General features: G+C 35.6%; 1 protein-coding gene across 1 annotated transcript in view; it reads left to right on the top strand.

Annotated features, from left to right (window-relative positions):
- Positions 1–14,193, top strand: part of LOC6033770 — a 96,199-nt gene that overhangs the window by 69,978 nt on the left and 12,028 nt on the right. The window lies entirely within an intron of this gene.

Raw genomic sequence — 14,193 nt, 5'->3', positions numbered from 1 at the left:
TTTTGATCGTTTCGGACTTCAAGTTATAGTTTCCGGTACAGACATAGCTTATAAAAGCGTTTTGTTTGGGCATGGCATGGCAGAATGTTTTTTCGAAGAAAACAATGTATTGTTCAGTGAAAAACAAAAAAAAATCAAAAATCGCTCTGCAAAATTAGTCAAAAAAATTCTTAGTTTAAAAGAGTTTTTAGCATCAAACATTACAAAAGGGAAGGACTATATTTTAGTCTTTCAAAAATGCAATTTTTTATAACATTTCATGAAAAACATGAAATTTTCTTACAATGTGACGTAAACGACTTATTTATAAGTACTGTTCTCCAAAGAAAATATCCTTTATGCATCGTTACACTTATTATACTGCCGAAAAAATAACAAAATATCAATAAATACAAAGAAATTTTTCCCAAAGTTTTTCGTCTTTTCCAATCTGTGTCACAAAAATCTAAATTTCCAAATGATTTAAAGTTAGAATTGATTCCAAAAAGTTAAAATTATTTCATCAAAAATGAAAAAAAAATCGGTCTTGCTGTGCTGTTTTGCATCAAAAAAGATCTTAGTTTTGGCATCTAGGTAAGATTCAGTTTGTAAACTTACATTTAAATGAATTTAAATTTGATAACCTTTTAACCCTTTCGAGCCTGAATTTTCAAAAAAATATTTTTTAATCTAATGATGGGAAAATGATTCTTAAGGCCGTAAGAAAATTATAGGCCAGTTTTGAAAATTTTCATTTTTGGGTCATATATGACCCATCAGGCTTGAAAGGGTTAAAACATAACCTATATTGCTGCTATACAGCAAGGATAACAGATGCACAATATGAGCTATTGCCAGACTTTTTTCGAGATGCACAAACATTTTGAAATTTTCATAAAAATTCATATTTTGTACAAATATTGCATAAAAATGCATTGCCTGATGATTTGTTGTTGAAGCGAAAAATTAGTTGGGAGAAATTTCATTGGATTCTCCTAATTTTAATTTTGAATTTTAAATAAGATTTAAGGTAAATTTCCATGCAATTTGCATTAAAACTAACACTATTAATCAATTTAACCTTTTGGTACATGCTATCATGTAACATTTTTCTGTGTTTTTAGAAGTTTAATTTTGGTCGAGATTTAGGCATATGAATTAGTATTTAATATTAGGTCAATACCGATTATATTTGTAGTTTTTAAAGCATAAGCAATCGATTGTAAAATACTTAGCAAACATTGTGCAAAGTTTAATTTTGAATTTATTACAAAATCAGACAACTTAAAATCCATTGGAAATTTAGACATGATTTAACTTGTTATTCAGCAATTTACCTCGAATCTCAATTTTACATCATTTCCGTGTTGAGTGAATTCACATGATTTTTTCTGTTTAGATCCAGTAAGTGGGCGAAAAGTGGACCCTTTACCCCAATAAATTTTGAGTTATTCAGAATGAAAAAAAAAAAATAATTAAACACAGTGAAGATCGAACGTTTTTGTTAATTTAAAGTTTTCAGAGCATGGAAAAAGTAAGATCAATACTGCAGTCGCAGGCATAAGTATTCCAATTATGTAAAATTTAGTCAATTTAGTTACCTTTCAAAAAGTAACTGCAATTCAAAGTATTATATTATAAAGAGCACAAACCTCGGCACAAACCCACCCAAAAAAGAAACGCATAAAATTGAAAAAGTTGTTACCAATGGTCGCAAACACAAAGCTCTTTACAAAATTCATTTCCGCATGTTAGAAACCAAACTTTGCTGAAGAGGCAAAAAAAAAAGCTGCGCGTTCGTTCGCGTTTGTGTATCTTTCCCGCAGCATCAGCACAAACCCTGGCAGTCAGTGCCAGTTCTAGAGAGCAGCAGCAGCAGCTGTACATCAGCGGGAAAAAATGTCGAATTAAATTGAAAAACAAATACTTTCAACTTAATTCGATTTTTTCGACTCCCTCTTTTTTGCTGGGCAATAGCAGTAGTCTTTTTTTCTCTCTCTTCTGCTCTGTTTATCTAAATCGCAAACAGCAGCAGCAGCAATTGCACACAGGAAAATCCATCAGTGGAAAAAAAAAATCACGAAAGAATCTCGCTTTTCTTGGACCCATCATCCGAACCCCGCTCTCGATTTGTGGTTTTAGGCAGCAGCACCCCTTTCCTTGCCGGAAGACGGGGAGAGAGGGAGAGCGGCCCGATGATGTTTATTTTCCCGATGGTTTTCCTATTTGTTTACCTTCGGTTGGTTTCGACGTCGACTTTTATTTCTTGCCGTGTTGTTTTGGTCTCGCGATTGGAATCGTTCCGATTTCGGCCTGCCCGAGGGGGCGGTTTGTTTAGAATGTTGTGTGGCGGGCTTGCGTTTGTTGTTTGCGCTTAATTAGTGCTAATTGTATTAATTTTTGTGTTTCCATTTTCGCTGTAATTAATTAGGAACGGTTAGGTAACTTCATGGCACAACAAAAAATGCAACATTGTTGCGGGTTATTGGTTTGCAATTGATTAAACTGATTATCCTTTCCGGATTAGTTTTATTCTGACGTTATTTTTCGTAATTTGTTATTCAACTGGAAATTTTCAACAAGATCAATACTTACAAATTTCAAACTTGTATCAAAAATAATTTCTCAAATTTAATGAAAACGTTTTTTTTAAATCAGCATCATTTCTGCAACCCAATTAAAGCAATTGGTTCATCGTGCGCCAGTCAAACGGATCAAACAGAAAAATAATTGTCCCAATGAATTGCTTGCTGCCGAAGAAACGCTACATCCTCCAGGGCAAAATCGGCAAACCCACCGAAAGAGGAGAAGTCATTGTGTAACAACCGCGCGCCAGTCTCACCGTCCTGCTGCCACTGGGGAAATAAATCAAAATCCGTGGAGAAATTTGCAGATTCGTTTAATGGTTTGCAAATACCAGCAGCATCATCCGACAGAGAGAGAGAGAGACAGAGCGTGGTGGAAAATATGGAAAATTGAACGAGACAAAAAGCGCTGACGACTCTTTCTAGATCGCTCTCTCATTCTGTGTGTTACTTTTGCAACGCTCAAGATATGAGGTTGTAAATATTTGACGATGGGTTTTTTGGGACTTTTTTCTCGCATCAGGAAGACCCACTTTTCCCAAAGGAACGATATTCATTTTAGCCTAAATTGAGGTGTACTTTGTGGTTGGAATTCCTGTCACCAACTAGAGTAATTGCCTTCAGTTCAAATGGGACGGTTTTGTCAAAAAAACGGCCTGGGGGCATTGACTGTGGATCCCTTCGGATTTTTTTTAATCGTTTTATTATACCACTACCCTGTACGTATAATTTATCCCCCCAAGAGTGGAAATTGACATCGAACCGAAAACACTCGATAGTCAATCTATCAAAAGTCGTGCCTAACCAGTCGTGTTGATTGAAAATGTACAAGGTTTTCGGTTGAATTAACTGTACTTGAATGAAATGTCAACCATTTCATTTGAAATGTTGTGTATTTGCATATCACTTGACAGAAATGTAAATGGTTTTTTGTATCTACTCAAACTACGATTGAAAACTCCAAATAGCAACACAAATCCCAAGTTATATTTAAAGCTTTATCGTAGCTGTTACAACCGCTATAAAACCTATCAGCCAATATCAACATTAAGACCACTTAGTCGTAGCAAGATCCCCAGAACACCGTTAAACCCCAAAGGGACCTCCGCAAATGGTTGTTATGGCCTATTTATAAAAACCTTCATAGGAGTTCAAGGTTTCACATCTGAATCCGAATTACCTAATCAAAGCCTTAATAAAACCTTGCGGTTTTGAGTGACCCTTTAGCATGCCTAATGGCACTTGACTGCTGAGCAAAACATTTTTATTTGTTGTATTTTTTTATTCGGATCAAAATTTGTGAGGATTTTTGGAAAAAATCGAAATTCCATACAAAAAAAAAAATGTTTGACTTTATTTTTTGAGGTAAAATTAAATTTGCAAGCGAAAGAACTTTAAAGATTTTTTGATAAAAGGCTCCGTTTTCAAGATATAGCCACCGAAAGTTTGATTTTAGCGAAATATTTGCAGTTTTTCGATTTTTAAAAATAGTTACCACGAGTGACCTAACATTTCAAAAGGGCACATAACTTTTGTAAACAATAGTGTATCCCTTCCCCTCAAATGACAGTTTACATAAGGTGTGAAAGGGACACACAAGTCTCACCCAAACAACTAATGTCGATATCTCAGCAACTAATGGTCCGATTTTCAATGTTAAAACATGACACATTTGTGAAATTTTCCGATCTTTTCGAAAACAATATTTTTATAAAATTTGAATGAGGACTAACATTTCAAAAGGGCGTAATATTGAATGTTTGGGAAATTGAGTTTTTGTGAAAAAAAGTATATAAAAAAAATCGCCATATTTTTTTCCGTGTACCTTTTTTTCTGAACAGTTCTCAATAATACCTACATCTTTTCCGAAGACACCAAATTGATCAGAAAATTCGCTCAAAAGTTACAGCTGTTTGAATATTTACGTACCATTTTTGTTTGGACAGCTGCCAAAATTGTATGGGTGAACCAATGACAAAAAATAGCTTCTTTGGTCTCAGTTTAGGCCCCCACAAAGTTTAAGCCAAATAAAAAAAAAATACAAATAAATCCATTTCCGGTTTCGGTAGAGAATTGCTAAGGTTGTTATAACTGACCTTAGTTTTAAAGAAGCATGCAATAAAACCGTTTGGCATGGCATTGTCATCTGGTTTTCAAGACTCTTTTAAAACTTCCATAAAACCTTTTTGAAAGCCAGTTGGCTTTTATTTTCACCAGGTTATATGTCCGATACATAAAACCTTGTTACATATTAATTGGCTTTTGTTTATTGGTTGCGGTGAATGCCGAAATAAAAGTATTAATTAATCAAGATGCTGGTGGCTAGTTGGTTTAAAAATGTTATTTGGGATGAGCTTGCTGTCAGCACTGATAGTTTTCTATCACTTTAAAAGCCTTCCAACGGCTGAAAAAAAACTTTGTTCTGAATGATTAAAAAAGTTCAAATATTGCCCAGATATAAAACATACAGTCAATTAAGAAATAATGCATGAAAAACTTTTTGCATTCCAGTTTGTAAATTAGAAGTTTATGCAATAATTTGCAAAATGATGGTTGGATAAATACGACGAGTGCTGGAAAAATCGAGTTTTGCAAATTGCTTTGAATATTTTTTGCGATCACTAAAAAAAACCTTGCATGGGAGTTTTCAGTAAAACTCTTGACATCCGTGTGTTTTGTCAGCTCAAAAATTAAAAGAATGCCAAAAAATATTACCTTTCGCTTAAGTTTTGATAAGTTGAACTTAGCAGCTCTCAAAAGCGTGCTATAATGGACTTTTCAGTACTAATATGTTGGTGCTGATATGAAGACCATTTCTGCCCACCATTGAAAAAACGGCTAATATCCACTTTTGGCAAAAACGATATATTAGCACCAGGTGGTAGAGGATGTTCCAACGCATCTTCTGGAACTTGAATTTCACTAAAATAGTTTTTAGACTTGACTGCCGATGTGAAAAACAAAACGGCTAATATGCCACTCTTATGGGAAATTGCCTTGACGGAGATTTTGTGACAAACACTAAAACGCGTTTTTCTTGGAATACTTGATTTTTCATAATAGCCGAATTTTCAATTATGGGCAGATTTCGTTACAATAGAATTACAAGAAACGGAATTACAAAAACAGTTTTTTCTTCTCAGTTCGAATCGTAAGTGGTTCCAATTAACTAAAATATTTTAAAATATTCTAAAAAAAAATAGAGCTGAATCTAGTTTAAATCAATCAATGTAAATTTAACATGCAGTGCCGAAGCTATTGTTTTTATTAACCCTCTAACGCCCAGAGCTGTTTGCTTATCTTAAAAATAGTAAATGGCTTAATTTTGGTACAATAATGCAGGAAATACTTTACTTTGACCCACAAACATCGAATTGGAGAAAAAAAGTATAATTTGAAGTGGTGCACCAGAGCACCATCAGGAAGATGAACAACTTTTTTTTAAACCACAAAATCTCGTTTTCTTCAAATCTATTGGATCATTTGTTTGAAAACGCGTCGAAATGTGTTTAAAACTACTTATTCTTTGCTGTAAGACCATATTTTTGAAGTATTAACTACAAATTCTAAAATCTCTGCATTTTCAGGTTTCTTTGATTGGCTCATTCAAAACCCACAAACAACCATTTTCATGAAAAATGAGGAAAATAATAAAACTATTGATCTAATAACAATGTTTTGTCTTGTTTATGAATAGTCAAAACGTTTATAAACTTTTGTTTTGATAAAAATAAGCTTTTTCTATAATTTAGAAAAAAAAAGTGCTCCTAGGTGGTGCTCTGGTGCACCAAATGAAAAAGGTTAAAAAACACTTAAAACCGGTCCAAACTCACAATGTTATTCACAGGGGTTCTTGTCCAAGGTTCAAATGATAGCAAAACATTTTTTGTTTCATAAAATTTTGTGTTTGGTAATTTTTACGGGCTTTCGAAAAAAGTTCTATTTTATTTCCCTAAAATTGACCCATTTTTGTTTACATTTCACATTGTAACTTTGCTTGTGCTTAACCAAATTTGATGAATTTTGGGGAGATGTTAGTATACATTCTGCCAACCTCCTGTGGCCGAATGGTTACGGGTTTCGCCTCATAAGCGGAAAGTCATGGGTTCTTCTCAGGGTGGCAGCCTTAGGTTTAAGTTCAGAGGTAGCAGCAACCGCATGAGTATAAAACGGTTGCTTCACGTGCTCTTCAAGCATGTGATCGATCTTGGGATATCCCTTTGCGCCTCTTCCCAAAATACTTTCCTCGTGTCTTCGAATGTAAATAATGCCCAGCCGATCGGTATTGCACTGCAGTCCAGTCGCATTGTCCAGATCAGAGCAAAGGGAACACCGCAAGAGTAGCGCCGCAAAAAGACAATTGTCTTTACAAGACCCCGCGCGGCAAATAATAGCTGCTGGGAAGAGCTTGAAAAATGACACGAAAAATTCACCGCGGTTCTAGCGATACATAGCGCACAAGGCACAAGGAATGGAGTTTACAGCATTTGGATGGAACAGCACTTTTCCTCTCAATAGGAACTGTGTTATAGATCTGGAAATGCTTAATAACAGTAAAAATGGGTAACACGATACAATAGTCCTTGTAATCAGGATTCCGTGTCTTAATACTCAAACAGAAAAAAATAGTATACATTCTACATGAACACCTGCAACTTAAAGCACCGTGAAAAGTTGTGTCAGTTCCGAGATATTGGAGTTCAAAGTTTTGGTGCTCTGGAGTAACCATGGGCGGGAGAGGGTTAAGCAGAAAATCAAATAAAATTATTATATTTTTGCAAAAGAGCTACTGAATCGATTTCGCTGTGGACAATTCGAGCCAAACATTTCATTAGGGCACAAAACCAAAAACCGCGATTCGAGAAAATCGCTTGCAAAAAGTGCACAACTTGTTTCAATTCCTATTTAAAAAAGAAGCTTGACTGATGGTATTTTTACTTATGATACGATAAAACACATCGTTATCCTCAACTCTGCTTTAATGCTTTTTAATTTATGTTGATTTTCGCAATAAAACTCATTATTTAAAAAAATCTCGTTATTAGGCCCTTTTAACATTCCAACTGTTGTTCATAATGGGCCCATTCTTGATGCAATTTCAAAGAGAATTGAAAGGGCACTAAAGCGCTGTCATCCGATTGTTGTGTTGAATGATGTTTATGGGACCTTTTGTTCAGTTAGAAATAATGAGGAATTCAGCGAACATTATGTTAATTGGTGAAGTTTTGTGATCGAATGGTGAGAATAAGGCATGTGAAGCATAAAAATTCTTCAAATGTGTACTGAACAGCATCCGCGGGACCGTATTAAATATTGTGTTCCGGCGAAGTTTTTTTCTGCAGAAATCTTTGGTGAAACGTAAACCAAACGTTGTTTTGAAGTGAATTAGTGTTAAGAATGTATGAAAAGTTCACTTTATAACATAGAAAGTTCCTCAACTACGAAAAACTAACGAAAAATAAAAGGGCACAATTGAACTTTTTTTCTGGTTCGGAGTGAACATTGTTATGGGCCCTTTTGAGTTTTTGATTTTTTCAATAGGAAATTGTTTGTTATCAATCTGATTCTTGGAGGGCATGTAGGGAGTGTACTAATGAATGGAATAGTGGAATAATCCCGAATGTTTACGTTTTGGTTTTGTGCCCTAATGAAATGTTTGGCTCGAATTATCCAAAAGTGCCCCTATTTTACCTAATGAGGACGTTCCACGGTGGCCGTCATCATCCAGCGAAGCTTTGGTTGACAGTTGCGATGACGCCTCAACGACGATCCAAATCACGACACCCCTTTACCAATTTACCCAAGCCAATCGACAAATTGAATCATAAAATATCACACTGCAAACAAATCAAAGTGGTGCCACCTGTCACTGAAGGACGATTCGGACACACATTGATTACCTCTCTCCCCGGTAAACCGGTAAACCACCTGCTCGACACTCAATTGGTTGTTATAGGGAAAAGGTGGTGTAGAGTTCACACAAAGAACAGTTACATCGACCAACCAGCTAACCCCCCCTTTTGTCGTTTCGTTCTGCTGGAAAATCGTTCACCGAATGAGAAAATTGTGAATAATTAAGAGAAAATTGACTTTCGCCCTTCCCGTTGTTCGGACGCAACCAGCAAACTCATTCCTGTTCAGCTGGAATAGGGTGGCTCACGATCCTTTTCAATTTGGTTTTGAAGCCAATTTGTCAAATTCAAAGTGATTTTCTTTTAATTTTCTGAACCACCCTATCGAACTCGCTTACACACACAACTTTTGGGCATCTTTCCACCACCACACAGTGTTGGGTGGCAAAAAAAGACTGCAACAGCATATGCTCCTCCCGCCGATCACCGTGAAGTGATGTGGTCCAAGGGAGGAGGATGGGTGAAAAATGTTTGTGATTCTGATGACCGAAAAATATGAGTGGCTCTGCTGCCTTCGAGCTCATGTGCGTGTATGTTTTCGCAAACTCCCCTCTGGCTCCATTGTATCCATTAAATTTGTGTGCAATTCAATCACACAAATCCATTTTAACCATTTTTTCTCGGGGAGAGCAGAGGGCGCGCGCGCACGTTCACGTAAAATCTACAAATTAGTATAATTGCATTAAATTTTAATATATTCAAATAACGTAGGAAAAATTTCCGCCGAATTTTTCGCCTTTTCTGGCGTGTGACGAGCTCGGCGATTTTTTTTTCATTTTGTGCCGCGTTTTTTTTGTCCAAAATTCCAGCAGGGAAAAGAAAAAATATCAGAACCAGGAAAACGGAGTGTCCCCCGTGCATTTCGACGTTTCTCGTAAATTTGTCGCGCTTTCATATTGGCGGCCACTTTCGACTCATCCCTGTGTGCATCGGGGTTGTCATTGTAAAAGAATCGTGATCCTCTCTGGGGAGATTTGAGTTGTGAGCTCGATTTCAGGGCAACAGTCGCAATCGCAATTCATTGGAGGATGATGAAGGAATCAGAATCGGTTACACCGAGTTATGTATCGTGTTGTTACTTTGCTGGATGGCGAAATTTTACACGACTTGACAGATCAAACGAATTGAGACGTGTAACTGGAAAACGATGGCCAAATTATTATTGCTTTTCCTTCCTTACTGAGGAAATGCTGTATATCTACTAGTTAAATGAATATTTCGATAAAAAATCGTTGTACTACTTTCATGTATACTAGGATGTAGAGCGTCCAATTTCCCGTCCCGGGAAAAAAATCCCGGGAATTTCCTAAAAAAAATTTCTTGTTTCCCGGAATTCCCGAAAATTAAGCGGAAGTAAACATTTTCTTAAATTGTTGGAACTATTTTTTTTTAAATGCTACGAAAAAATAAAAAAATAAACAAACTCAACATGATTTAGTTCAATTAAATGTATTGTTTGGTTTATACATAATTAATCAGATTATCAGAAATTATGATATCAGAATTATTTCTGATAATATTAACTTTTAAAGCAACTAGGAATAGGTATTGCCTAATGAACATTAAATTATTACAATTAGGTATTTTTTTAATAGATTATTTCATCAAAACAATTTTAACTCCTTATCTCCAAATTAAAATTGATTTTTTTCACGTTTCTGTTTACCATGATCAAATGAGATGAAAATCAAATTTGTGCAAAAAGAATTAATTCAGTTGGTTGAATACCTAGTACTAAAGAAATTACAATTTGAAGTAAAAGAATTGGAGCACTGGTGCAACTACAGGTGTTCGAGGGCTAATTAAATGTGAAAAAATAGAAGACTTTTTGTGGAATGATGTTAATTTATTTAAATCATGTTGCATAATAATACAAAAAAAATATCAATGAAAAATTACTTTCTATTGTTTGTTTTCAAAAAATGCAAAAATATATTCAAAGCTTGCTTCACATATTTGAAAACATTGGGTTGTTTGGAGTAAAACCAACACTAAAAACGTTACTTAATCCACCTATAGGTGGCTGGTGCCTTCCTCGCATATTTTTATCAAAATGTCTGAGATTCGGCTTCAAAAAAAGTTTATAAAAAAACTTGTGTACTTATAGCTACTGATAGGGTTGTCAGATCTTCAATCTTTTGGGCTTGTTGGAAAGGTCTAGGTCTAGGGATTACCTATCCAACGATGGGTCGCATGACAGATCCGGACAACTTTTTCATCAAAATATTTGAGATCCGGCCTCAAAAAAGTGTATAAATAACACTTAAGTGCTCATAACTTTTGATGGGGTTGTTCTTGCAAAAACCACCCTTTTTAACAATATTACAAACTACCAAATCGTTTTTTAGCATAACTTTTTAAGTACTTTTCTAAACTTCATAATATTAACTAGAGTCTTGTGGGACCCCAAGACGGATCAAATGAGACCAAAACGGTCCAAATCGGTTCAGCCAGTCCGGAGATAATCGTGTGCATATTTTTCGGACATTTGTTCATAATTTGATTCTGAGTCGATAGGTATACGCGAAGGTGGGTCTACGAGGTCAAATAAAGAAGTTCATTGTTCGAGTGATTTTATAGCCTTTTTTTGTTTTGTTCAAGAAGTGAAACCAGTATTTGTCATGAAAAACATAATTTCTGCATGTTATGATTGTGGATTATGGATTAATTTTACTCACAGTTTTGATAAAAAATATTTCTCATCAAAAAATACCAAAATACATATTCTTGTAGTCGAATGATCTTTTACATGCAGTAAAGCTAATCTTCACACTTATTTAAACCATTAATGTTGATGTCCTATACAATTTTGTAGCATAATATTAATTAAAACCAAGATCATAACAATTTTCAATAAATTTAAAATTTCCCGAGATTTCCCGGGAAATCGGCTGAAAATGTCCCGTTTCCCGGGAAATTAGTATCCCCGGGAAATTGGACGCTCTACTAGGATGTAACAAAAATGACTTTTTGGCGGGCATTCAGGGGTTTGTTCCGGTGGGCATACTGAGACTAAATCCCAAATATGAGCTTGATGAGACGTAACAGGAGCTGGTGCTTTGCATTTGAATTTTAAAAGGGCTTTAACCCGTAAAAAGATTTTTTTCATAAATGTCAACTAAATGTCATCCTAATGTATACATATCGACAAAGAATCGATCATTGATCAATCAATCGACCTTTCCAATTTGATTTCCAAAAATATCCTTGCAAGATCTTTATTTCAAATTTCCCAATTCCAGCAAATTCACAGTCGAGAAAAACAGTTTTAATTACAACTCAAATTCGAGTTTCGATACACAGAAGAAAAAGTTCACCAACAGTTGGCCAGAAACAACAATAAACAATACAAACACATTTCCTGCTGACGCTGGTCGGTCAACAATCGTTCCCAAGCCTCGGGGGGGAGGCCGGCCAAATTATGCCATTTAGCTGCTGGCGCTCGGAGGAGGAGAGCAAGGTACGCTGAGAACGATTTGTGCAAGACTCCAGCAATCAGCCCCGGTGAAGAAGTTTAATTTAGCAGCAAGTTTTACCACTCATTTAATTAATTCAATTTAATTAGTCTGCACACACAAACCTCTCCGTGCGCATTCGCCCCCGCTCCTCCTTCCTTTTTGCAACTTTCTTTTCTTGTGACTGAGTTGAGATGCTGGAAGGTTTTGCAGAAATCGCAGGTCCTTCGCGCGGTTTTCCTCCAGAGAGTCAATTTCGAGAAGTGACGACGACGACGACGACGGTGTACCCACCGCAACCAAAGTCAATAAATTATGATTATTAAATGTACATGGCTCTCCGTGATGAGCACGGACGGAAGGGCGTGTGCCGATAATTTAATTTACATCATCATCTCTGTCAGCTTGCCGCCGCCGGTGTACAAGTCTTGTCACCATCGCCATCAAGAGCAAGTTTTCGGTCGCACTCATTTCCAAGCGGTTACACTCGTCATTTTTGATTAAACAATTTTCGCGCCAGCCACCGTCAGCGAGTGTGTGCTCAACGACTCGCAAGAATTTGCACCGGTTGGATGGGCTCTGTTTGATTTCTGATTTCAGTCTAAATTAACTCTGTTTGCATTTGCACGCTGTTTAAATCTTACCTCTTGTGGCACAAGCACCATCGTCGTCGTCGTCGTCGTCGTCAAAAGGACGAGCGAGGGAAGAAACATGTGCAAAAAGCGACCCACCCACCCATTGCACAGTAAAAAATCAGATGATTTTTTTAAGTGTCCGCTGAAAATGTGGATATTATCAGCATTGGGTGAAATATTTTTTTTTAGCTGTGCAGCAGCGAAAGCGAAACGATGCTCGCGTGTGTTTCACGAGGAAACTGAAATTTTGCTGAGGTCGAACTTTTGGAGACATTCTGACTGGTGGCGGGGGAAATTTCCATTCCAGGTGGAACTCTGGTTGATTTGTGGTATGTAACGAAAGAAAACTTAAAATATAGTCCGTTTTTGATTATGATTTGTGAACTATGTCCTAGACCAGGCCTGCCCAACGTCCGGCCCGTAAAGGCATTCTATTCGGCCCGCGACGGCTTTTCAAAAAAGTTCTTTGACCGGCACTTAAGACTGTTCATGAAATATTGAATAAATAAATTAAGTGTCTAAATTTAAAAAAAATATGCAATAAATTTTTAGTAATTCAACGTTTTTCTTGGATTTTGCCTTTGATTTTAAGTTTTTTGTTTCAAATTCGAATATTCTTTATGTTTGAATTTAATTCTTATTATTTATATATTGATGATTTTAGAATCAATTATTGTACTGAAAAATGGCGTGAAATGTATGAAAAATCATAAATTTTTGACTAATAATGAAGTTTTTCTTTTTTGAGGAACTTGATTAAGATTGATTTTTTCAGTGATAAAGTTGTGTTTGAAATAAAAGCTTATAAAAAGCAAATTATTCAGACAGAAGACAAAAATAGCTGCACATATTTTTAAATATTAAAAATGTCTCAAAATGAGTCCAGAACTTAGAGAGCATAAATATATTTTTTCATAAACTTCAATAGTTTAAAGAAATTTAAAGAACTTAACTTGAAAAGTACTTCAATATATATATTTTTTAGACTTTGTTGTGCCATTTATCATATTTTGCTATATGGATCATTCCACCTGAAGTGTGCAAGAAAAAATGCAAATTTGAAAACTACCATCTCCAATTCTGCTCAAATTTGGCAGAGTCTAAGACCGACCCTCTAAGATGTGTGGTTCCTGAGTTATCGTCGTTTGAAGATAGAGGTTTCGCTCAAAAATCGCCAAAAAGACGATTTTTTGGGAGGGTACAAAAATGGAGGGGGTGGTCCGATTTGGATGAAATTCGGGATTTTTGCATGTTTTGATAGTCTCAACAGCTCTGCCAATTTGAGCATGCTGCTGTTTCAGATGGAATGACCCATATATATTTAATAAAGGTGCACAATAACCCAAACAAATGTTTTTTTTTGTAATGATGATTTGGATCCATTTTACGTTTAAATATTTTTTTACAATTCCGTCATGAAACTACTTAAAAATGCTGAAAAGATCTACTTTTCAGCACTGAAATGGATTGTTTCGAAAAGTAAAAAAATAAAAAAATATATACAAATTGAAATTACCAGCCTAGGTTTCACCATTTGAATGAAAAAAGTGTTTTAAAATGCATTTTACAGGCGTACAGTTGCTTTCCAATCGTTAGTTTTGAAAATATCGAGGTATTGACGGATTTT

Source organism: Culex quinquefasciatus, chromosome 2, assembly GCF_015732765.1.
Source record: "Culex quinquefasciatus strain JHB chromosome 2, VPISU_Cqui_1.0_pri_paternal, whole genome shotgun sequence".
NCBI classification, from domain to species: Eukaryota; Metazoa; Arthropoda; class Insecta; order Diptera; family Culicidae; genus Culex; species Culex quinquefasciatus.
The sequence above is the reverse complement of the archived record's forward strand: the minus strand, read 5'-3'. Positions and strand labels throughout refer to the sequence as shown.